This window comes from Plectrocnemia conspersa, unplaced genomic scaffold, assembly GCF_051122295.1.
Source record: "Plectrocnemia conspersa isolate PC_06_02 unplaced genomic scaffold, ASM5112229v1 ptg000003l, whole genome shotgun sequence".
Taxonomy (NCBI): domain Eukaryota; kingdom Metazoa; phylum Arthropoda; class Insecta; order Trichoptera; family Polycentropodidae; genus Plectrocnemia; species Plectrocnemia conspersa.
This window is the reverse complement of record NW_028277167.1, coordinates 1,376,177-1,401,913: the sequence shown is the minus strand read 5'-3', so window position 1 is coordinate 1,401,913 and position 25,737 is coordinate 1,376,177. Positions and strand designations below refer to the sequence as shown.

General features: G+C 32.0%; 1 protein-coding gene and 1 long non-coding RNA gene across 51 annotated transcripts in view; both read right to left on the bottom strand.

The window, feature by feature from the left end:
• The window catches only part of ens (MAP7 domain containing protein ensconsin), a 237,449-nt gene that overhangs the window by 133,183 nt on the left and 78,529 nt on the right, over positions 1 to 25,737 (bottom strand). The window lies entirely within an intron of this gene.
• On the bottom strand, positions 17,453 to 24,432 carry LOC148236302 (uncharacterized). The gene is made up of 2 exons (XR_015809124.1): positions 21,807 to 24,432; positions 17,453 to 21,354 (listed from the first exon to the last, which is right to left on the bottom strand). It is a non-coding gene; the product is annotated as an uncharacterized LOC148236302 (long non-coding RNA).

Here is a 25,737-nt window from a genome sequence, read left to right as displayed (position 1 = left end):
CGTTACGCACAACCGACTACCCTAAGGCGACAAATTTGTGCACCGAGACAATACGGTATCCCATTAAATATCTTCCAATTTTACCGTCGACGCACATTGCCATTATAACTACCATACTAGTAGTCGCAATCCACGCACCGATCAATGGGACTAAAAAATCGATTGTGCGTCGGACGGTGGGCGGCAAAGGGCGTAACGTGGGAAAGAAACCGAAAATAAGGTCGGCGATGCGTTCAGTTTTATTCAATTACCACCAGATGAGAAACAGAAGCATCGACGATTGTTCACGTAACTACATCTTGCTGCTCCATTGGCAAAAAATCGACCAGACATGGGAATGTTGGAGGCGTTCGCGCGCAATTATCGCTTCCTTTCGACCGCGCATATATTATTACACGTAAACGGTGCGATCGAAAAGTTTGCGGATCAGTACACAAAAGATATGCCAATAATACATGATATATTAATCAATAAGCTAATTTGAAAATGGTTCCACTTTTACATCAAATTTCTATTAGGGTTTACACAAAAGCCATCCAACGTTAAAACCATTGATAGAATTTATAAATAATAAAAGAACAGAACATAATTATTTTAGGCTGTTTAATATATATGTAACTACAAATATATAAAAAAAAAATCAAAATTTATACATAGGTATTTTTTAATCTGTCTGAAATGCTTTTATATAACATTTCAAGAACGGAGGATGCAAAATATATTTGTAATTTTGACACGAAAAAATTTTTAAAACAATAAAATAATTACACAGATTTTTTAAAGGAATTTATCTTGGGTTAACTTGTCAAAAAACGGATATAAAAAATAGTATCAATCTTATTAATCAAGATTAATATATTTATTTATTTACATCGAAAACTTACTGTCGATTGCACATTTTTTATATACTTTCAAAACCAACATTTCAATATAAATTTAATGCAAATACCAGTATATACCTAAATAGTGTTCTAATAAGCAAAACCATTATGTGTTTTGTAAATCATGCATTGCAATATTTTTGACCTCATTTTACTGGTTAAAATACTGGTATTTTCAATGTATGTATTACTGCAATATTACTGGTATTTGTACAAAAAAATCAGTCCTTGCTCTTTGTTCTGATTTATTTAGGACATATCGAGCTAAACTTAAGCCAACCCATGCGGGAGTTTCCGACTCATTCTTATACCGTTGGCTGCTGGGAAGCTCGGAAGCGGGGGAAAATCTATATTTTGGGTCACCCAAGAATTCGATAATTAGCGTTAATTACGGTAACTAAAACTACTTAATGAATGTCAGTTTATTCTTAAAATGTTGAATTAAATTATTAGCTCAACTAACATAATCTGTGAATATTTAAAAAATGTGTAGAAAAATATTTATCTCGTTTATAATTTACTGATAATAGCTACAACATAGTTTAAATGTTTTATAAATACTAAAAAATATAATAAAAAATCAGAATGAGTCAAAAATAAAATTTAAAACCCAAAAAGTAGATGGTCCATTGTTTACACACACTCGATAGCTGCGGTACCTCACGATAGTAAGGTACCGACGGCTAATCAGCAGTAATTTTTCTTTTCAAGAACTTTTAGAGAAAAATGCCAAATCAAAAATATTTAATTATGTATTATTGCAATCTCTAAGCGAACACAATGGTTTCGCCTACAAAGAGCCACCCGGAAGACATACTATTGCTTTATTAGAGGTGTTGTACATTAATATGCAAAGCTTAACAGTAAAGCTGTTGATTTAGAAAAGCCTTATATCACATTCATCCAAACTTTGTTCGAGGAAATGTATAAAATACACTTGTTCGTATCAGCATTTGCTTCGACTCTGAATCACACACCATTGTATCAAAAAGAGAGCGATCGATTCAGAGCAAAATCACGAGTTGACAAGCAAAGACCACACATCGATTCCGACCGCCTTCTAACAACCTGGACCTATACTGACACCTAAACATATATGTATTCCTGTGTAATTTATAATTTTCAGCGTTTACGTTAATACGCTAATGTGTCTTCCAGTGATCCAAGTCACTCTGTATTAACATAAGGCATTAATTAACTCTTCAAATAAAGTTGTCGCAGTTTAATTAAAAGATGAATAATGTAGAAGCACAGATCATTAGATGTCGAGCTCTGTATATAACCACCTCTCAGATCAACGTGTCAAGAATAATGGAGGGATTTGGTTAAACAGACGGCAACGAAAGGGCGTGATACTTAGAAGTGATTAATTGCTTGGATCCAGAAGCTTTTCGATCGCGCTGTGCGGTAATAACAACAAAAGCAAAACTTTTAATAGTCTCGCCTAGATTGAAACTGTATTGGCTAGCAGTAGCATAATGACCGCGGACAGTTATGTACATACATATATATGCATGGCACTGTGGGCGTGGACGATAAAATCGCCAGAACGTGTCCCATTGCGAAAAAATTGGGACCGGAACGAAATGGGGCTAACTGTAAACTATTACCACTCGAACGTATATATCTACCACGTACGTACAACACCTGGCGTCCTAGAAACGTAAGGAGGCTTCACTCGGGTCTGGGAAGTTTCATATGGAATTTTACAAATTTCCGAAATAATGAATTATGTGTATAATATATTTAATACCATACTTATACTTTATAGACTCCCTCTTAAAATTTACATTTAGGCCTCGTCATTGCTAAGGTGTAACACACATGCTTAAATTAGTATAAATTTGGTATACACACATTTTAAACTTTGAACTTATACTCAGTATATAGTTTATTCAATGGATTAATGTATAAAGGGAAATAGTAATAAAATATACGACTTTATACAGCTTTAAATTCAGGACGGTAATATTATTTCATAACTATATGGTCAGTCTGATGTTACTGCTATGTTATCTGCACCGTTTCAAGTAAAGTTAGTGCCTGGGAAAACTTGTACAGTAAATATAAAGAACGAATTTTTATATTGGTATTTATGTACATACATATGTATATATGTTACAGTGAATGTGTATTTTTCAGTGAAGTTATGTTTTTATTTATATATAGGTATAATTTTACTAACTATGCCAGTTAAAATCTACAAATAATTACTTCATAATTTCAATGGTCAAAGCAGTAAAACGTTTGGAACATTTTGGCCTTACGTACAACTGTGTTTTGAAAATATAATTTAACTGATATGTGCTATAGTGAAATTATATGCCGCCCTAAGCACAACTTTAATATGGGCGAATATTTGAATTATTCGTGAAATATATGATTATATAATACTATCTCGAATGAAGTTAAAAATATATTAAAATGAAACAATATACCCAAGTTTTTATGCGCTTCTTCGCGACGAAAAAATGCTTTTACGCCTTCGAAAATCATTTCGGCGGTATCTATTATGACCGAAATTCGCAGAATTTGTTCGTAAAATATTTGTTTATACTATATCGAATGAAATTTAAAATAAAAAAACATTAAAATAAAACAATTTGTATTCTTGAGCAACATAGGTAGTCGTTTTCGCTCCTGATATACCCGAGCGACTAGTTTAATATAAATTGACTGGATCATTATTTAATAAAAATTGACTGATCTCGATGAATTTCACTGATCGTACGTAGTACGGTTTTAAGGAGCGTTTAGAGCAATCGACGAAGAGCTTTCAGATTATAGCTTCGCATATTTCTGCTTTTGAAGAATAACTAAAAAGTATTTTTTTTTGACTGGTGAAAGATTCTGGATTTTTCAAATATATAATTAATGAAATAAATGTCTGGTTTCTTAGATTATATAATTTTTCGAGATTAGCTCAAGATTGATATTTTTCAATTGTTTTAGCAAAAATTTCAAGACCCATTCGGCTGTCAATAATAAATGTGAAACAATTGTCAATAACAGCTGTTGCTACTTTACAAAAATAATACAAAAAAAAACTTTTTGGATTATCGAAAAATATAAATAGCTCTAAATGCATCATTTCTACTTATCGGAGCGGGTGTTTAGATCATCAAAGCAAAGATAAAGCCGTCGGCCGGTTAGAATAATAAAAAAATCGTTGGTCATTCAAATACTATCAATCGATAAAGTATGCATAATTATGGAAAGGTTTATTATCTGAGTTTCTTTTATTACTTAAGCAAAAATAATGCGAGTTCAAGTGTTAAAAAATTGTATACATTTTTTTGATATTCCCAGCTCCTATTAAAACCTTCCCAGAAGTATGCAGCGTTATAAGAAAGCCAGTGGTTGTAAACTTTCTGAAAATATTCGTACAAATTTAATTTTATACACTAAAAAATGCTTTATTAAATTTCTCGAAAAAAGAAAATTGTCAATTTGATCTTTTTCTCTAAAAGAATCACTATACATATACAGCAATACGAATATCTGAATAACTGAGAAAGTGAGTACATGTAACATAGCGCTGCTGAAAAGTAATCATACGCTTTACTGCAGCGTCAAGCATTGCAAAAAGATACAAGCCCTTTGAAGCATTGGAATCACGTTCTAAAGGGATATATCATATCCCAGACGATTGACACATGATAAATTATACGCAAGTGTCTCTAAAAACCTGATTTGATTATTGAAAGATTGCCTTTCTGATCTATAATAAAATGTTGCAATAAAAACGCAGGAGGGCGAAACTTGATATTATCAAAAAAATATTTTCATAAAAGCGTCATATAAACAATGCAAATAGCAATCTACATATTTTGGCAATATACTAATTTATACAGATTAAAATTCGTGATTAAAGTACATAATAATAATTTCAGTGCCGAAAATGTCAACGTGAATAAACACCGTAATCAATACCGTACCAAATTATCCATCGAACGTTATTGTTTTCGCTCGGTCGCTTCAAACCAATAATCGCCCACGCGATAATTTGGTATCACCAATACGCGAACGACCTTTTTGGTGTATGTGTGTATTTTTATGGCGTTTACATCATCATCATCATCATCGGTGTTAATTTGCGTCTGTTCGCAGAAGAAGTGTGGAAGAAGAGGAAAAGCATCCGCGGAATCCTCAAGGTCGACAAACGGGACTTTCGTGCTCACTTCTTTGGTATCAGGTCGCGATGGCCCATGATGGAAATGTCACTACCACATGTGTATGCATGTGATATTATGTGTACAAGCACATCCAATAATTCTGATCCACACAAACGAGGTCACAAGCTAAAGAAAAACAAACGGAGACCCCGCATTTAAGTTGCATTTTTGCATTTTATGGGGGCGCTTCTTCTTTATTTGGATTATTAAAATATTACAAAGAAATAATATAATTCCAGATAGCTCTAAATTTTATATGACATAACTTGTCATTATGTTTATTTAGCTAAAGAGTTCCTCTAAGTTTGATTTAATAATAAAATCGGTACATATAGTTGCATACATATAATTTATACCATTTAAAAATATTTTTATGATATTTTAAATGGAGTTATAATATACATAATGAAACAGAGTAATTACTTTAGTTACGTGTGTATTATTAAATAATTTAGAATTTAAGTTACTAAATAAAAAAATAATTTAAATAACGGTATTCCAACTAATACCGATTTTAATACACATAAAAAATTTAATCGGGTAAAAAAATAAAATCTCTAAAATAAAAAACCCACATACAGTTCTTTTGCTTTTTATTTTGATCCATTTGATGGATGTTTTATATAAATTTAAAAAATGTTTTGAAGGATGTTTAGTCATAACTTGAAAAGGTTGTATTTATTTATTCATTTACCAAAGCCATACACAGCATGTTGCCTATAATATATATGTTTCTCATCAATACGCCGTAAAATCTAATTGCACAGCTGTTTACATATTGTATGTTTGGCATGTCCGCAAATGTTATTTTAAGTAATATTTCCGTGCATAGAACTAGACTAGATTATTAAAACTAATCGGAAATTGGTTGTGAAAGCCTTAATTTACTGTATTAACTACTTTAATTTATTTTACTATTTCCTGTAACAGTAGTATATTAATTGCTACGTTTAACCTATTTGTGTAACAAAAAATATAGCACATTGGCATTTTAAAAGGTTTTTGCATAAACGCTTACTTTAATAATTGCATCCTCCAATTAAGAGAGATTAATATATTACTCATAAGAAATAAATATATTATGTCATTTGAAAGGAATGTAGAGTATCGATCTTGACTCTTCCGCGATCTCTCTTTGCCAATTATGCGATCTATTATGCTTTAACTGTTTGTGATGTAAGATCTAAAATGACTATATAAATATAGACATATAAAACTGTAAAATGTTTTTACCATACAATACTATAAATGCTCTGTGAAATTTTTTTTGATTATTTTTGAATTACGGAATTTTGGTGAACTGTTCACAAAAAACGTCACCTAATTACAGAGAAATTTCAGTATAGCGAAGCATACGGGACCAAAGAAAAAATCGTTATTTTGAATGTAAGAAATATGATATATTTTTATTTTATACAGCATCAAAATAACCTCTAACAAGATTTAAACTGTAATGAACAGAAAAAATTTAAATTGTAATAACAGTATAAATAAAATAAATTAAAACTGAATCAAGAATGAGTTTGAATATATGTTACAGTTAAAGCGTTAAATTTCGTTAAATATACAATGACTAGGCAAAGTATGCACTAACTATGAGTTATAGTTGAAGCTTACAATGCTACATTTCGTGTATGCTTTCACTAGATAATGTATGCTTTAACTAATGAATGTGTGTATCATCAACAAACAAGATTAGATGAACGAGTTTGTTTGACAAAATCGTAGAGTAAATAAAAAAATATATAGTAGCATTACGTGCGATCGAGCGGTAGCGTTGGTCAGAACAGTGAACACCCTATGAATAACTATCTGCAACGAATCTACTTTAAAAGATAATTATATATTGGAAACAAGATTTAACTTGCATAAATGGTTTAAACTATTATACTTAATAAATATATAAATCATTAAATTTTGAATACTTTGACTAGCACCGAATAGTGAGAGTAAACTAATATAACAATTATATTGAATATAGAATATTTTGTGTGTACTGTGAATTATGTGATTTAACAGTGCATATATTGACTAGTTATTGTATGCATTTTAGAAATGCACACTTTGCCTGTAACATATACATATATGCAAACATATACAATACAACCCTCATATATCTATACATATCTACATATATTAAATATTGAAAAAAAAAATTATGATGCATACCTAAAATAGATAAGTATTATCTCACATTCATATTTCTAGCTCCACATAGCTATTATCAAAAACATCAAGCTCGTCCAGAAGCCAGATTGTGGAAGAGAAGCGCTCTTGAGCGCTGACGTCCTGGCCGTGATGGTTAAGATTAAAGGACGCGATTGCGAGTATTGTGTCGCCGAGAATTCAATGAATTGTGTCCCAACGCTTCTAGCAAAAAGGCATCAGAATAACACAGAAACGATTCGTTCTCTATTTTGTAAAGATATCTAAGATTTTTTTGAATCCTCTTCAAACATAAGGAGAACTTTAACAATGGATCCAACATAGACGCTACGAATTAGCGAACTGTATAAACAGTGGCGTAGCTAGAAATTTTAGACCCTTATGCAAAAATTACGCAAGTCACCCCCTTAAAAATATTTTTTTGATACGAGATGAAATGATTTTTACTGTGTTTGTATATATTCACAAAATAAAGCAAATAGTCATTATCCAAAGAATTTACACCCGAGATTGAGGAAATAATTTCTGGCAAAATATAAATTATCCTTAGATCTGATTTAAAAATTTTATGTAAAATAAAAAGCAAATTTTAATTTATTGTTTTTTTTTAATTTAGGTAAATTTATTCAGAAAAACTTTTCAATAAAAGTAAAAACAACATGTTTCCTGTATTTTTGTGTTTCTTTCATTTTAATTGTAAAAAGTATTTTATTTTTTTTCCTTAAATTATATAACCAAATATGGTTTATATCATATACTTTTTTATTATCGAAAAGTTGTCAACATAAAAATGGATATAAAACAGTAACATGTATATTAATATATACATATAATTAGTATGTTTATAATATTAATAATATTATATAAAAAAAATCCACACAATGAAACCATATTAGAGGACACCACGAACTAACGTATCGTACAAATACGGTCGCTAATAAATTGTACTCTGCTTATACGAATTATTTTTACTTAAAATCTAGAATATTTAATAATGATGAAAGGTAGCAGGTTTACGATCGATTACACCATGGTTACTCAAACCATTGAATCATTGAACTATTTTTCAGCAAATACATTATGCTATTTACATGTGTTTTCTCAGACAGAAATAACTTTATCACAGAAGTAGCAAAGCAATCAAATCTAGATCAGAAACGAACGTCGTATTTTTATTCGTGCTTCAATAGATATTCCACAAAATACGACAAAAATGCAAATCACACTACGAGAAAATATCGTCTGTGTATAAACACAAACATGCACGAAAAACAAAGTAACCGTTAAGTCTCGAGTACAACGTCTAAATCGTCCGACAAATGACAAGAGAGAGACTCTTTCTTATGCATGTTTCGCGAAAGGTAAAACGATAACCATGCCATTGCACTTTTATGACGCTAGAAATCGTTGTTAGTCCATAAAACAAACGAGAACAAAGTGCATTTTACCCACTGAGTTAAAAGGCGTTATAACGATGATAAATGATACGATCGCTTGATCTTGATTGATAGATTAAAGATAAAAGGTGTTTTGGCGCGTTTAAAAGTAGTCCAGCTTAGTCATCGTTTTGCTAAAGAAAACTATTATTCAACGATAGCCACGATTCCGTTTCTATGTCAACAGGTGTTTGAACTTTAGTATTATTTTTTATTATTGTAAAAATACAAGTATAATATTTAAGATATATGAGAAAATATTATTTTAAATAGCTGTAAAAGAACAAAAAACATCTAAGATAATGTAACTTAAATTGTCGTGGTTATGTCTATAAGAAAGGAAAAATGTTACGTAATATTTTACGTAGTAGGTACCAGTTAGCGAAAGTTCAGAGAGATAATCGAGAGGTAAAACACGGGAAGCGTGCATATATAATATAAAGCAATTGCCGTTACTGCTAGAAAAGGGCTATTTGCGTTGTAAAGTGAAAAGAGTTAAATTTTTGTATTAAAACGGTCTTGGATGCTTGTAAAAAACATAGACACGTGTGATTGTAAGGTATAAAAAATAAGGCTGGTACTTAAAGCACAATAGAAACCTGTATGATTAATTTACACGTTAGATCTTCTCTCACTTCCTGATTGCTAACGCATACCTATTTGAATACCATACGCTACGATACTAACCTTGACTTGAAACTAACAATGAGAATATCAATGTAAAAAAATAACAATTGGAGTTAACTTTAATAACTATTATAACACACTAACAATAATAACAGAAAACTAATTACATTAAGCATATATATGAATATCAAATCAAAGTGAGTCAATAGATATGTAACTATTAAAATCTGAATCTAATGCCTGCACTAAGCTCTCTGGAAGTTTTCCGAACCGAAGTTACAACTGAAGTCGGCCGAGACCTACGAATTCGAGTAAGCGACCACACTGTCGCAAATTTCATATGCCGTCCGGACGGCGGCTTCTGTCACTTGCGCGCGATCGAAAAATGTGCCAAATAATCGCAATTTTTAAATTGTCATATTATTAAAATTACGCTACTGATAATTATAAAAGTTTGTGTGGGCACTAACCAATACAATATCAGTGAAAACTTTTCGGTCGTAAATATTCAATTTACGCAAAATCTTTGTCGGCTTTTGCAAAATGCAATAAGGCATAAAAATGATACTTCAGAATACGAACACCACATCTGTGACTATCCTAGAATTTGTCGCCATCGATTCTAAATAAGAATTCGTTATGGTGTGACATTTATATAAACCGATCTAGGAAAATACATAAGGATATTCGAAACGATTTTTTTTTAACAAAATCAAGTACCACTAATTATTTAATTTTATATGAAAAAAAATATAATAACGATATCTGTTAAAAGAATATACTATCAAACATATAATTAATCCCTTTTAGTGCCCTAAAATATTCAAAGATGTCAGTAAGAGTCTGTTGAAGTCCCCGATAAGCATGTGGTATTATAACTTGACCACGTGACCACGATGCAGCGCTCGACGTGTGTGTTGACCATAGGACGCCTACGCGCATACTGAAATTGAACCGAGTTACTCGTTCTATCTGTTTGCGAAACACCAAATCATTATCTCTCTCACTCTCGTCACTTAACACGCGAGAGAGCGAAAGGGGAAGTATCTCACCGCTCGCGTTCGAAAGAGCAGCTCCGACTTCGGTCCTTTTGCCGACAATGTTCGGAAACGCTCGAAGCTGGCCAAGTCGATTGAATTACCCGCACTTTACCACCCGTTTTCGGTAGCTTCGGATAACTTCCGAGAGATTTTAGAGCGGACAGAACCGATCTCGACCGAAGTAACCCACTATATTCTCCGTCCTTGGCCAACCTTGGCCAAATTCCAGAGAGTGTATTGCAGGCATAATGTAAACACGCAAGCAGAAATTACACAACAGGCATTCAAATTCAAGACTGTCTTCCAAACTGCCACTCTTTTATAGTAATATTGGCCGTCCCATCGAAAAGGGCGAAAACATAAGCAATAAACCATCACTTGGTAGTTTAAAGCATCGTACAAACTTTGGTCAAAAGTAGTACAATCCAAATTTAGACAATAAAAAATTGCAGAAGCCGCTGCTTCTCTCTTCATATCCCCTGGTTCAAATTAAAAATTGAACCAGCTTTGAAGACGCCTTTAGACTACAGACAAAAATGTCAAATACAAAATCATCCAATACAAAAAGATCGAAAAATGCGTAATTCATTTAGAACCACAATAAAAATTCAGTTATCAATGTTGAATGATAGATATTAATCAGTAGATTCAATAAAAAAAATTTTGATTGCGTCAAATTGCAGCGAAGAGATACTTTCATCAAATTTTATCAACGTTATTCAATCCATATCTTGAGTTCATCACACGCCAAAAAACGTACACAGCCACACCTTGACATAAAACAAACAATTGCTAAATCGAGCTAGATACCACGGGGACACTAATCCAATTAACGACGCGTTTTTTTCGTCAGTCAGAGTGGAAAATATGTCCTCGAAACGCTCGTGTATTGCCAGTTAGTTACACAACAGATATTGAACATCGCGTTATTCCATGCAAAAACAGCTAGTTTAACCTCTTGTTGCTGTATTTATGCATTTCAGTGAAAATATATTTTTACTAGCATTTCAGTGAAATCATATTGAAATACATTTTCAGCAGTAGATATATTTATTTCAACTAGTGAAAATATAATTTATCTGACAATTATGAACACCGTTTTTTAAATCCTGTACGCCACCAGCGAATTTCGTTTTAAATAATAATACAGTTTCACTGATATTGACTAGTGAAATTTTAAATTAATATTTATTGAAATTATATTTATACTAATAAAAACATAATTTTACTAAAAAATACACTACAAGGTATAATATCTGTGCTGCATGTTACAACCGATTTCAATAATTGTTATATTAATAAGAAAAATATGCTTTGGTATATTTTTTTTCATTTAAATGTTTAAAAAACGTTCAAATTTTAAGTTTTTACACATTTATCTAATTTAAAATTTTGATGAAAAATTTAATTTACTGTTTTTTTTTTAAATTTGTGTGAGTTTAATCAGAAAAATTTGAAACTACTATTTTTAAATAAAAGTAAAATATTTTTTTTTGCTCGCTAGAATTTCTGTGGGTTTTTTGTCTGCGGCCCCGCACTCTCTAAAAATTAATTTGGAGGTCCATCTTCGTGTTTGAGTTTGACACAATTGATCCACACAAATATATTTTTTAGTATTTTAGTTATACTGTATATAACAAGTATCTATTTAATAATATAAATCATGTCTAAACCAATAGAAGGGCGCAAAAAACGATTATCCCTTCGCAAAGTCAAAAATCCACATTGTTATAAAAAGTCTTTCACCGCGATGGCACGATTTTATTGTTTTTGACGTGAATTTTTGACTTCTGAGAAGTAATAATTGTTTTTGCGACCTCATATTAACCGAAATTCGGTTTGAATAAACTTTGACTAATACTTCTCATATTAGAAGTCCGTAGTAATATCGGTAAGGATAGCTATCATATTTATAAAACAGTGTGTTTTAATTATTTATTTTAACACTTGTCAGTTAATTTATTTCACATATTTTTTATATATTATTTGGCTTTTGTGGATTTTTTTATATTAATTCATAGGTTCTTAATATTTTTTTATAAAATTATAATAAAATATTTTGTTGTGTTAAAAAAAAATTAAATAATATTTTATAAATATATGTATCTGGGGTACCTCAAAACAATGAAATATCGTCCACCGTACATGTACGGCGATTCCGCTCAAAGGGTTATTATTTGAATTATTTTTTGCAATGACTATTCAAGTAAAATAATATATTTAATCCTGCGATAAAAAAATGTATAATAGCTTGAAGAGCAGACCATTATTACGAAGAGTTCTAAGGGCCGCGGAGGTTGAAGATCATTGTTAAAGAATTTCTTGTAATAAGGTAGCAAAACACATGCTAGAAAAAAATGTTGTTTCTCAAACTTATATACTTAAAAGCTTAAATATATCTCACATTATATAAGTAAATTAGTTTGAATTAAAATGTTTTATCATGACAATTAGACCCGAGACAAATTGTCTAAGAGCACTTAGATAAAAACGTCAGTTAGTCATACGAGAGGAGAAATTAAATAAGGCGAGAAGAAAGCCGACGCGACCGGTTTTACGAAGAAGAAGAAGATCAACAATGAATTTAATGGAAAGTAGCCCGAAACTGGTACGGTTTATTAAGCGAAACAATGCGAAAATGTTCGACCGAAACCCTCCGAGGATGCTGCTCGCTGAATAATCAATGGGGAGACGAGTAAAAAATTGCGACAGACGCCCCTAAAAACGGACAGGTCATGTTCGGCGTAAATCGAGCTGTCGGGCCGTATTATTTATTTAGGCACACGACGTTATGGCACGGCGGCCGTAATAAAATCGACACTAAAACTCTCGTACGAAACCAAGTAATTGCATTAATTTCGCTTTTTGGATAATTATACCATTCGGAGCACTCGATGTGTGTCGATGACCTTATTTCTGTAAAGATTGCTCATCTAGATATCTAGAGATTTGTATTATTAGGCAGAATCTTAATGACAGTTATTATGATGACGCTCTGAATAATAATACAAAAAACGAAGTAACTGTTCATAGAAACGGTGTAACAAACAGATGCTTTCTAAGGATGTGCTTGCCCATTATTTCATACTAACAACATGTATGTCACATCTAATCACTCTTGTGGCTCTAAGGCAAACGTCATTAATATGAAAATTTAACACTAGTCGCTACAGGGATCCTGCGCGGCATCTGTTTTACATAATTATCTCGGAAGTCATAACTCATCTTATGTTGCCACCAGGCGACAGGACAGATAATTAAAATTAGCTATAACTAATATAATGTCTGATCATCCAGTTGCAAATGTAAGAAACAATGAGACGAACGAAGAGCGCCGAATTAAAATAAAAACCTATCCTGATTTAGAAACATCCGTAAATGGACAGATCGAGGTGCAGAAGGCCTGATAAAAAAAACTGCAGATAGTGCCAACGAAACGAAAATGGGCATAGCATACAAAGAAGAACAATGTAATATGTATACATCTGCTGGAAGTGACACTAACATTAAATGAAGAATCAGCTCGAGCAGATCTAAATATGGACACAGGATTGCTTCCTATGTTCTAATCTGTGAGGCCAGGACTGAAGCACTTCTTTTTATATATTTTTTATACTAGTAATACCGGTATTACTATTTTTCCTGTTATTTTAATTAATAATTCAAGTATCGCACGCATGAATCACAATGTGTATTGATTAGCTAAACCTAATGCTGCACTACACTATCTGGAAGTTGGCCAAGGTTGACCAAGAACGGGAGGTAAAGTGGGGGTAATTCAGTCTACTTGTCGGAACATTGTCGGCAAAAGGACCGAAGTCGGAGCTGCTCTTTCGAGCGCGAGCGGTGAGATACTTCCCCTTTCGCTCTCTCGCGTGTTAAGTGACGAGAGAGAGAGAGATAATGATATGATGTTTCGCAAACTGAGATAGAACGAGTAACTCGGTTCAATTTCAGTATGCGCGTAGGCGTCCTATGGTCAACACGCATGTCGAGCGCTGCATCGTGGTCACGTGGTCAAGTTATAATACCACATGCTTATCGGGGACTTCAACACTCTTACTGACATCTTTGAATATTTTAGGGCACCAAAAGGGATTAATTATATTTTTGATAATATATTCATCTAACAGATATCGTTATTATATGTTTTTTCATATAAAATTAAATAATTAAAAAATAATTAGTGGTATTTGAATTTGTTAAAAAAAATTGTTTCGAATATCCTTATGTATTTTCCTAGATTGGTTTATATAAATGTCACACCATAACGAATTCTTATTTAGAATCGATGGCGACAAATTTTAGGATAGTCACAGATGTGGTGTTCGTATTCTGAAGTACCATTTTTATGCTTTATGGCATTTTGCAAAAGCCGACAAAGATTTTGCGTAAATTGAATATTTACGACCGAAAAGTTTTCATTGATATTGCATTGGTGAGTGCCCACTCAAACTTTTATAATTATCAGTAGCGTAATTTTAATAATATGACAATTTAAAAATTGCGATTATTTGGCACATTTTTCGATCGCGCGCAAATATGCCAGCTGTACGTGACAGCAGCCGCCGTGCAGACATCATTCACGGCCGCCATCCGGACGGCATATGAAATTTGCGACACTGTGGTCGCTTACTCGAAGTCGTAGGTCGCGGCCGACTTCAATTGTAACTTTGGTTCGGACAACTTTCAGAAAGTGTAGTGCATGCATTACGATTATCCGAAAGAATTTTATGAGAAAGGAGTGCGTAAAGAATGTAAATCTGTTCAAAATGCGACATATTTTTTTAGGAAGCATTTTTAAGTCACCGTGGGAACGCTCGGTAACAAGCGTTCCCACTGCAACGGCGCCGACACGATTTTATTGCTTTTGACGTGAATTTTTGACTTCTGAGAAGTGATTGTTTTTGCGTCATCCTATTAACCAAAATTCGGGTTGATTATACTTTGACTAACACTCTTATAACATAAGTCCGTAGCAGTATCGCTAGGAATAGGAATCATATTTATAAATTATTAGTGTTTTAATAATATTGTTTCACAATCGTTGCATAAGAAAGGCTGTATTCATGGCAAATGTTTGAAAATTTGCATGCCTTTTGCAGTATTTGAAAGGCAAAAAACTATTTTCTTAACTGCCAAATTTTTGCTTTGGTAATGTAAAAACGCGTTGAATTCGGCAGATTGCAAAAATGTATGGAGGCTTTTTACAGAGTTACGTCATACTATTTGCCAATCGTTTTTTCAATCATTCAATTTTTTTTTATTTTATCTTGTTAGAAATATGAAAAATGTCAAAATGTAGCATCAATTGTTATTGACAATTTTCTCTGAGATTCATGTTTAAATATGAGAACCTAACATTTGATCCCTTAAACGATCATCCAATTTTTTTTTCATCAAAAATTTAAAGCGATATAGAGCAATAATTTAAAAATAATAGAAAACACGATAGTGTATATAAAGCGGCGCAAGACCAGACTATATATACATACTCGACTCCACTACGCCTCGACGCTCGGCCTACCACTTCATTCAAAGGATTTCTTCGACTGCGTCCTTATGTCTCGCTTTTTGTTAAGCAACACCTTTAAAAAACGCACTCGAGAACAAGTAGCAACGGCCAATGCAACTACTATCGAAATGACTACATACGATCCATACGTTTTAAAGGAAATATTTTACCATATGATAGTCCACTATCAAAATCAAATTCACAAATTTTCAACCTAAAAATACTGAGCAGCGTTGAAACAACGCGAACGCAAATAGTACATTATACATATAACATATGTATACATCTAAAATAAATTGTTCCAGATCCTCATAGCTACCGCCGAAAACATTTTTGTATTTAATGAGCTCGTTTATAAGCTGTAACAGTAATAAAAAGAGACAATCGAAATTATCTAGGGCACCTTACAATCAGCAATGTAAAATCGAACATCGATGGATTGTCGACACCACCCTCCAGCAATTTCAGAAAGTGCTCCTAGCAAAATATACTAATACGGATACGATCCGTACTCCTCTGAATTCACTCAAAAGATAATGGAGTTACAAACTAGTATATAATCGATTATTTGATAAACCAATACACAAAATACGTTTTATATTTTATCAAGGACTATTAACTAGCAAACATTCAATAGCTCTAACATAACACAATCTGTCAATCTTAGTCCATCTTTTTACAAAGAATTTCAACACGAAGACTTATCATTAGAATACACATTTTAAAGCATGGCATGAAACGCGGAGAAAAAAATGCAACTCAATACTCGTTATAGATATAGAGAGATAGTCCCGGTGAGATCACGAGTCCTAAAATGGCTCGTTCGATCCGATCAGGTTTTCGGATTCAGGTTTTCTTTATACGGCGCTCTTGCATAACGGGCAATTTTTTTGCACATCCTCGATAATAGTAGCCGTGCCGAAACGTGTGTAAATTTTTACGGAGCTTTTTGTAAATTATATACATCCCCGTTTAACCGTTTCGAGAAACGTTTTGGCATAGCACGAGCGCGACGGAAATTGCGGTTAAACATTTATATTTTTGATCAGACGATGTAGACATTATCATAAATGCAGAATTAATTAATTAAATGCGGTACTTCCACATTGTAAATTATGTATACATAACTATATTATGATACAAACAATGAAATCAATCGCATGCAAAGCATATTATGTATAATGACATTGTGATTAATTCATTAAATGTTCATAGTCTGTGACTTAATCGTTAGCTCTTCCTTGGCATTAGTGAAAGCTAACATTTTTAATGATTTACGCATGATAATCTTAATAATTGTGTGTATCCATAAGTTTTGGCAATTAAAACTGACACATGTTTCCGTTTTGATTGTATCAAAAATATATTAAATATTAAAGCCATTGTTTTAATTATATGAAACGATACTAATTTTAATTTAAATAATGTAATAAATTAATATTTAAGTAAGGTATCACGTAGTGTGATTATTATATTTTTTTAAATGATGCTGAGTTCTAATAATGACCATAGAAAACTACAAGAATAAAGGTTTGTCTAAATAATGATATTGGCATTTTGGAACACAAAATAATTTCAAGAAAGTTATAATTTATCATCATAATATATTATATTTGTTTTTTTATTAATGGTAGTTAGTTAAGTTGAAGACATGCGTGTTTTTTAATTTCTAACGTGTCTGGAAGTTCGAAAATATTGATTATTATATAATTATAATTCCGATCGATCATCACAGATTAGGTTTACTTAGAGTTTTCTAATCTCACGGAAGAATAACGTGATGATTAATTGAAATCGAGCTACATATTAATCCCTAAAATTATCTAATAATGAGCTACTTCATCTTATATGTATTTAACAACAAAAAATGCATTCCTATTTCTCAGCAGCTTATAGTATTTTAACAAATATTAAAACGTTAAAGTGCGGGAGTTGTCGTTTGCATTATAAAATTATGGTTTTAATTGTGAAAATTTTCATGTTCATTTTTTTAATATTAAATTAAATTACTAGCTAAATTAACCTGTACAGTAAATATCAATAAAAATGTATAGAAACGCCATTTCATCTCATTTATATTTTACCACATTGATAACAGCTATACAATAGTTTGAATATTAAATTTTAATAATCAAATACTAAAAATATATTCGAAAATAAAATTTAAAACTAAAAAAGTAGAGCGTTCGGTATTCGCACAGTCGCTAGCTGCGGTACCTCGCGATAGTAAGAGATTGACAGCTCCTTATTATATACAATATATAATACTCATATTTTAACGCTTTTTTCTCGTAATATGTTATATATTATTCAATAATAAAAAGGTAATTTAAAAAAAAAAGATGCGAAAATATATGTAAAGTAGAAATTTCGGCGGACGTGGGGTAACAGGTGCCAATACAAAGATTGGGCCGCTACAGTAGTATTTTATTGAATTACTATACAATGTTATTTGATGTTTAAAATTATGATGCAAGAGAACGGCAGACGAGTCACCACCGGTCGTCGTCACGTCAGTGTTTACCAGAGTGCCGCCTAATTTTTGTCCATAGTAAATAATGGTTTACCCATTGCAGTCAAAAGGTATTTATGTCATGCCCAATGATGCAGAAATATATTCTGAATTATAACATATACTACTCTAAAATATCTATTAAACTCTATTTTAGTTGCGAACTAAGTTGCGAAACGTCTATTTTCTGGTCAAACCCAAACTTAATCTAATGAAAGTTATAAAACTAATTATATTTTTAGAACTTTCATTAGGTCAAATTCAAGATACAAACTAAGTCAACTCATTCCTCAGAAGAATATAAACGGAAGAAGAAGTACAGACAGATTTCGCATCGCAATATTGCTCCATAGTTTGTCAGCACTTCGATATTACACTATATTTATAAAATATGAAAGCTAGTCTTACCGATATTGCTATGGACTATGGAGTGTTGGTCATAATATTTTCAAACAGAAATTTAATTTTAACCGATTGTTTAGTCGGTCAGAGTATATTTTCGCCGTCGAATTTCGGTCATAGTAGACACCACCGATAAACATTATATTCACAAATGTGTTTTAAATGCATAAAAACATTTATTTTTGTTAAGAAGAAGCGTCTTATTGTCTCCCATTCCGAAACAAAATAAAGGCGCATCAAGACCATAAATTTTGAGTATATTTATAGAAAAAACGATTACCTGTGTTACAAAAGTATAAGAGTTTTTCAAACCTAAAGCGAATTTTGACCAATAGGAGAGCGCAAAAAAGACTTATCCCTTCTCAAAAGTCAAAACTTCAGGTCAAAAGCAATAAAATTGTGTCGGCGACGGCACGATTTTTTTGCTTTTGACGTGGATTTTTGACTTTTGAGACGGGATAACTCTTTTTTGCGCTCTCTTATTGGTCAAAATTTGGTTTATATGTGCTTCATTCGATTCTGACTTATTGACATATAAGTCGTAATATTGCTATAAAAAGTCTTAATGCATGTCTGATAAAGGATTCATATGGATTTTTTTCAGTTAGAAGACAAGCGATAATATCAACAAAACAAATAATATTCCCCTTGTATAGATAAGATGGACACAAATTAGCGAGAATACGTTACTCAAAAAATGAACGGTTTTAGTCACGACTGAAAACCAATTATTAAATAAGCATTAACAAATTCTTTTCTAATATTATCTCATCAAGAAACACAAAAACGCGTCATTCTACGACTGGTTTATTTAACCCTTTTAGTGCCAAGCAAAATTAAGCGGTATATGCTACGAATGCCAAGCATTTTTTGGCATATATTTATATTTTTATAAATATATTTTAAAAAATCTTTCTTAATTTTTTTGTGTGAATAAAATCTAATTTATACAAATACCCAAAAAGTATTGAAAAAAATTATTGAAAAAAAACACCCGCGCCCTAGCGACATTAATGTCGTCATTCGTAAGTGGACACCGGCGTCTTTACGGCAAGAATTATTGTTCAAGCTTCTTCTATTTTTGAGTCACATACCATCGAAGAGGTTAAAATTGTCATGATAGCCGTAAACGATTCAAAAGCACATTCGGATGCACTTAACCGCATTACAGTTCATCGAAACGCTCAACCGAAATTCTAACCGCGGAGTTTTTCCTATTGCATACCGTTTTTGTTACATCACAGTGTGTTCCTCCCTCATCCTAGACAATAGGCAACGACCAGACTGAGGCAAATTATTGCAATTTTGCCTCTAGAGATCGACGCAAGGATGAATAGGGCAGACAGACGCAGAGCGGGTGGTTTTTAAAAAGGGGTGGAAAACGACGCCTAGACGTCGAGACGCCTATACCTACCCCAACGTAGTGTGTGAGATAAGTGCGAAGAAGAGCTCTCCGAGTATATGTAGTATGAATGCATAACTATAACCGCGATACATTCAAAATTAAAATGAAAAAAAAACACTACTAGAGTCACGTCCTTAAGATTCTCGGATGACCTTCTTCAGAATCGTTCGTTCGAAAATTTACTACTCTAAAAAAAAGCCCAACAACGTTATATTGTGGTTTTGCTGGCGTTCGCTCAAAAAATCTATATCACCGCTACGTTTGTCTATTCAATCTATTGTGTGTGCGTACAAATTTCGGAAGCAATTTCTGATTGGTTTAACGGTAGGTTTTAAGGCGAATTGAAATTCTTGAACGGCAAAAAAAGTTTGTGCATTCAATTTGCGTTAACCTCTCAAGGCCTGGTGATAATAATCATACATTTTGGCATACGAAACTGTGGAATTAACGAGCGCGGAATAATGAAGTCACTCGACAATAAATGAACAGATTCTTCACTTCGAGTTAAACGCAATTACATAATTGCTATGAGGAAACTTTAATAGACGTTATGAAACAATATATACCTGAGCGAAGGCATAGATCACGATTTTAGTTATTGTGTTAGGTAAGTAAAATTATAAAGTTACATTATTTGAATGAAAAATATACATACATATTTGTTTATTGATTTGCGTGTTTACGTCACAATTTCTGTAGGTTTTTGCGATACAATTCATGCATACTTTACCATTGTACTGAATAATGCGAAAACACTTCTAGTGTGAACAAACTCAATTTTCCACACAACACAACAATGTACGACGTTATGTATACAAGTTTTTATTTTTGGTGAACCTTTGTGTATGCACGCTACTGTCAAAATCCATAATTAGGCATTGACGTCAAATATTTGAACTCGAAAAATGTTTTCCAAATAAAAACAAAACTTGAACAACTACGGCAAGTCACAAAGTTAATCCGAATCCGTCAACATAATATTTTTTAATATTAATATTTTCGAATGAAATCGAGATCTTGCTATGAGACTTTCTGTCTGAAGAAATGTTATTTTCTTCTACATAAAGCAAATAATACACAGCCCATTAAAAATGTATCCGATTCTTTTTCAATAATGACGTCGTATCCGGAAATTTTGGCCAAAGTAGCAAAAGCTAATTTATCATATTTCAGCAATCAAATTTTAATAAGAAACCTATACATATTATTTTTTTTTTTTTTTTTTTTTTTATAAAAGTTTATTTCTTAAATAGACATAGGTAAAATAGCATACAGATATATTAAATGCACAATACTGGTTCATAACCATTTACATTGTTTACAAATTGTTAAGTTATACAATAACATAAAAAGAATAATAAATTATACGAGAATATACTAAATTAAAGGAAAAATACATAAAACCTTTTACAAATTTAAAAAAAATCCAAAAAAAAAAAAAAATTTTGGAAAAGAATGAAGCAGATGAGAAAAACAAATTATACAAAATACATAATATACAAAATAAAACACATACAAAGGTAAATAAACCTAGCCCTGTAGACCTGAAACTGATGACACTGTGATGAGCTTAACTGCATCAAAGCAATATGTGCTTAGGCATTTTATGTTTGTATTTAAATTTAAGTTTTGCTTTGTCGTAATCACCGATTCTTGAAATTATTATTTTTTATTAAAAAACGATGGAGCCTTTGAAAAAGTACATAAATACTTATCGATTATTATAAAAACTGTATTTCTATTAACTTTTAATGGATAATAATAATAAAATATGTATGTTATTGTTTGATGGGATTTAAAAAATACATGGGTAAGACGTTTAATGTAACAAATTTAATTACACTTCGAGCAAACGCACAAGCAGAGCAGGCGCCCGCCTATGGTGGCCGAACTACTTTAATTAATTGACTTGTTCCACAAGATGTACAAAAATGTACATCTTGTGGAACAGTATTTTATAAAATATCTAAGAATATATGATACAATATCTGGCATTTAAATTAAACATGCAAATAATATCCAAATATATATATTAAACACAGAAAATACTCGATATCCGAATTTCATATTTTAGAAGTACGTCTAAAAACCTTGAAATATTCTTTATTAGAAGTCGACTAATATGTAAATTAAAATAAAAGTATCTCCTAACATTAAAGAAATCGGGTTTGCCATATATTATGACGCAATAGAAATTGTCTGCAAAAGTTTTATAAATCTTTAGGCGAAATTAAACAATCTTTCCTATGGCGGAAAGAATCTTAAAGCACGATATTATTTAAATAGCTATAGATCAAGTCCTATTATTATCCCTCGTTTAACACGATTTAGAAAAATTACGGGTATAAACCCATCAGTTCGCCACGGGTCATTAAAAATAGATATATAGTGACCAGATTTTTAAAAATAAAAATAATGTTAATATATTTGCATTCTTCAAATATAAAAAGTCATAAAAAACACAGAAAGTGATAAATATCAAATCACTTTAGGTTTCGTAAATCAAGTGCTAGTACTCCAAATCAAGCATATTTGGCCTATTTTTTGCACTTGACCTACATCAGGAACCTCTTCCACTGGCCATACACTGTGCCATGAGTTGCTTTTTGGAGTGCATGCGTGTCGCTGAAGATTTTGCTCGTTTATTTAATAATTTAAAAACTACACGTGAATACTATTCGATCGTTTTACAACAAATTTCAATGCCTTGATTAACGCGATTTTTTTTGAAAAATAAACAGATGAGAAACCAACAAGCTGACATTTCTGTTGCGTATTAAATGGATATGTAAATATCAATCCACAGCTCAAATGCTAGGTTCAGAAATCACAGTCAGTAGATAGGATTAAACAAGAGCATTTCATTGGTCTACTTTTGATAAATAAGCCAATGCTCACCATGTCTTTATAAAAAAGTGCATATGTGAGAATACCAATTCTTTTGACCAATCAATGCATTGTTTTTAGATGTGTGTTAATTTCTGTGTCTTACTTTCTAAACTTGATTAAAATACAATAAACGTGATTTATCACACTCTTATTATATTTTGTATAAAACTGAGATGGACTATAGATTTTATCATTAAAAGTTGGAATATCAAGTAATTATGCTTTTATCGCGTAATATATATATTTTTGTATATTGATTTTAATTTCTTATATAGCTCTATAAGAAAATCATTTTATTATACGCATACTTTTACCCTAAAGATTTTTTTATACTAAGCAATACTATCACAATGCTAAGATATAAATTATACGATTAATTTCAATTTTAATAAATGTATTAAAATGACGATATCCCGTTAATATACAATAAGCCCCCCAATAACACGGTAAATTGGGAATATGCTATTTGGGGACTAGAAAATATTCATACAATTTTTTTTCAATCAGGTGATTGTGGTGAGATATCTTCCCTTTGGCTCGCTCACACATAAAGTAACGAGCAACCACATAGCACGTCCCCAATTCACAGTGTTATTGGGGGTATTGTAACTGTACGAGTCTTGACTTGAGAAGTAACTCAAATACGAAGCTTTTAACATCAACTAATAAAATGATTTTCTCCCAAAAATAATATTCATTATTGTCGCCATATTTTTCATGAATATTTATTTATATATTGTAAATCTTAAATTGCAACAAGACAAGCGTAAGCCCAATGCGTTACAATGGGATAAAAAAATCACTCGATTTTATTTTTAATTATTCATCATAATATTTGTCTGTAAGATTAGGAAAATCTATGACAACCTAATATTTGACGATCGATTGGAATAATAAATATGCAATAATTACTAATTACGAGCTATAAGACACGTTTTTCAGGTTTTCATGCTGGTAGATTAATCATATATTTCTGATAATAATATTTGTTAAAAATTGTGTAACGTCTTTTGATCGTTATACAATTTCTGAAAATTTACATTAGAATGGTTTTTATTACGTTTGTTAATAATACATAAAACATCGATCGCGCAAAAATGCGAATACGTACAATACATTTTTTATACATTATTTTGCGTCACATACATTGCGCAGCGAGTTTCGTGACAACCGAAAATATATTCGTCTGAATTACAGACAGAAATAAAACTATATTGCGACAAAAATGTGGCGACAAAGGCGAAACGCCCAAAAGAGGAATTCCTTCCTTGAGCGTAAGATAATGCTTAAGAACCAAGGAATGCAGAACAATCTCTGAGTCACACTAAACACCTGCTAATCGCGCCCGAGCCGGCTTTTGATTCTAACAGTGGATTTGCCTCGTCTAGGAGAAAAACGAGATTTTAAACTACAAAGGAGGCTTTCAACGCCGCGACGCATTGTCCATTATGATACCTTTCCGAGGAAAATTCCGCGAAAACAAACGCGATCAAAGCGACTCATTGTCGAACGCTAGCCGCGAAAATACTGTATAATTCGCATGGAAAAACGCGTGTATTGTCCGGTTTCAAAGCGGAGTAATTGATCATCGCGTAATACAAACAGAACCACGTAGAATACCAGTCGAGGTACCAGGAACGACTTTTACGGAGCGGCGAACACAGAAGGACGACATTGAAGCGATGTATGAAAAAAAACAACAACGTAACAAGATCGCGAAATAATTCGCGGAAAACGTACGCAGCACGTATTTGAATATGTATTGAATTTATTTTTAATAACAAATTGTAATTGATTTTTTTATTAGCAAGTTCATCAACCGATTTCAATTAAAAGGTTTGTACTTTTGTTCAAAGAAAAAAACTTAACCTTATAAAGCGAGTAAAAAAAGAGCGAGGCAAAATAAAAAAAGAACAGCCAAAACCTTTCATTATTAGTATATTAGGCGGAAATTTTGACAGCCTTGTGTTACAAAGCAGAAGTTATTATTTCAGTACACAGAAAAACTTATTTCGGTTACGTTTCATATCAAATTAAATGTACGTGATATTTATTGGAACGTACATTACAAATATTTATGAGACAAGTTTCTATATACAAGTATCAATAGGCGCTTTACTTCTATTATACATATTTTATTTTATTTTTTAGATTAAATTAAGACCATCGTGGCCTAACAGGTTACCCCAATGCGCCACGATGGTCGAAAAAAAAATTTAAATTTATAAAACATAAAAAAACGTATATATACATAATATAACAATACTTAAACATAACAAAAAATTACAAAATATCAAAATTAACTTATACAAACTGGATCAGCTCCTCGTAGCTAACATTAAACAGGTCAATATGTAATGCCAGCGTATTAAGGAGCCGGATGGCCACAGCTATAGGCGAGTCGACAAGTGCGGACGTCCTAGCCCTAACGGCCATCAAAAGAGGACGCGATCGTGATTCTCGAAAATGTTCCGAATTTTAGTAATTTGAAAAAATGCTTAGCGACATACAACTTTCTGCGAGAGCTCAGCGAATCGTATCCCAACGCTCCTAAAAGAAAGGCGCTGGATAATAACCAAATGTCCTTTTGTGAAGGTATCTTAAATACCTTTTTTGAATTTTTTCCACTAAAAGGGAATATTTGGCTATTCGGGGATTCCAAATTATAGATCCCGATTCAAGAATGCTA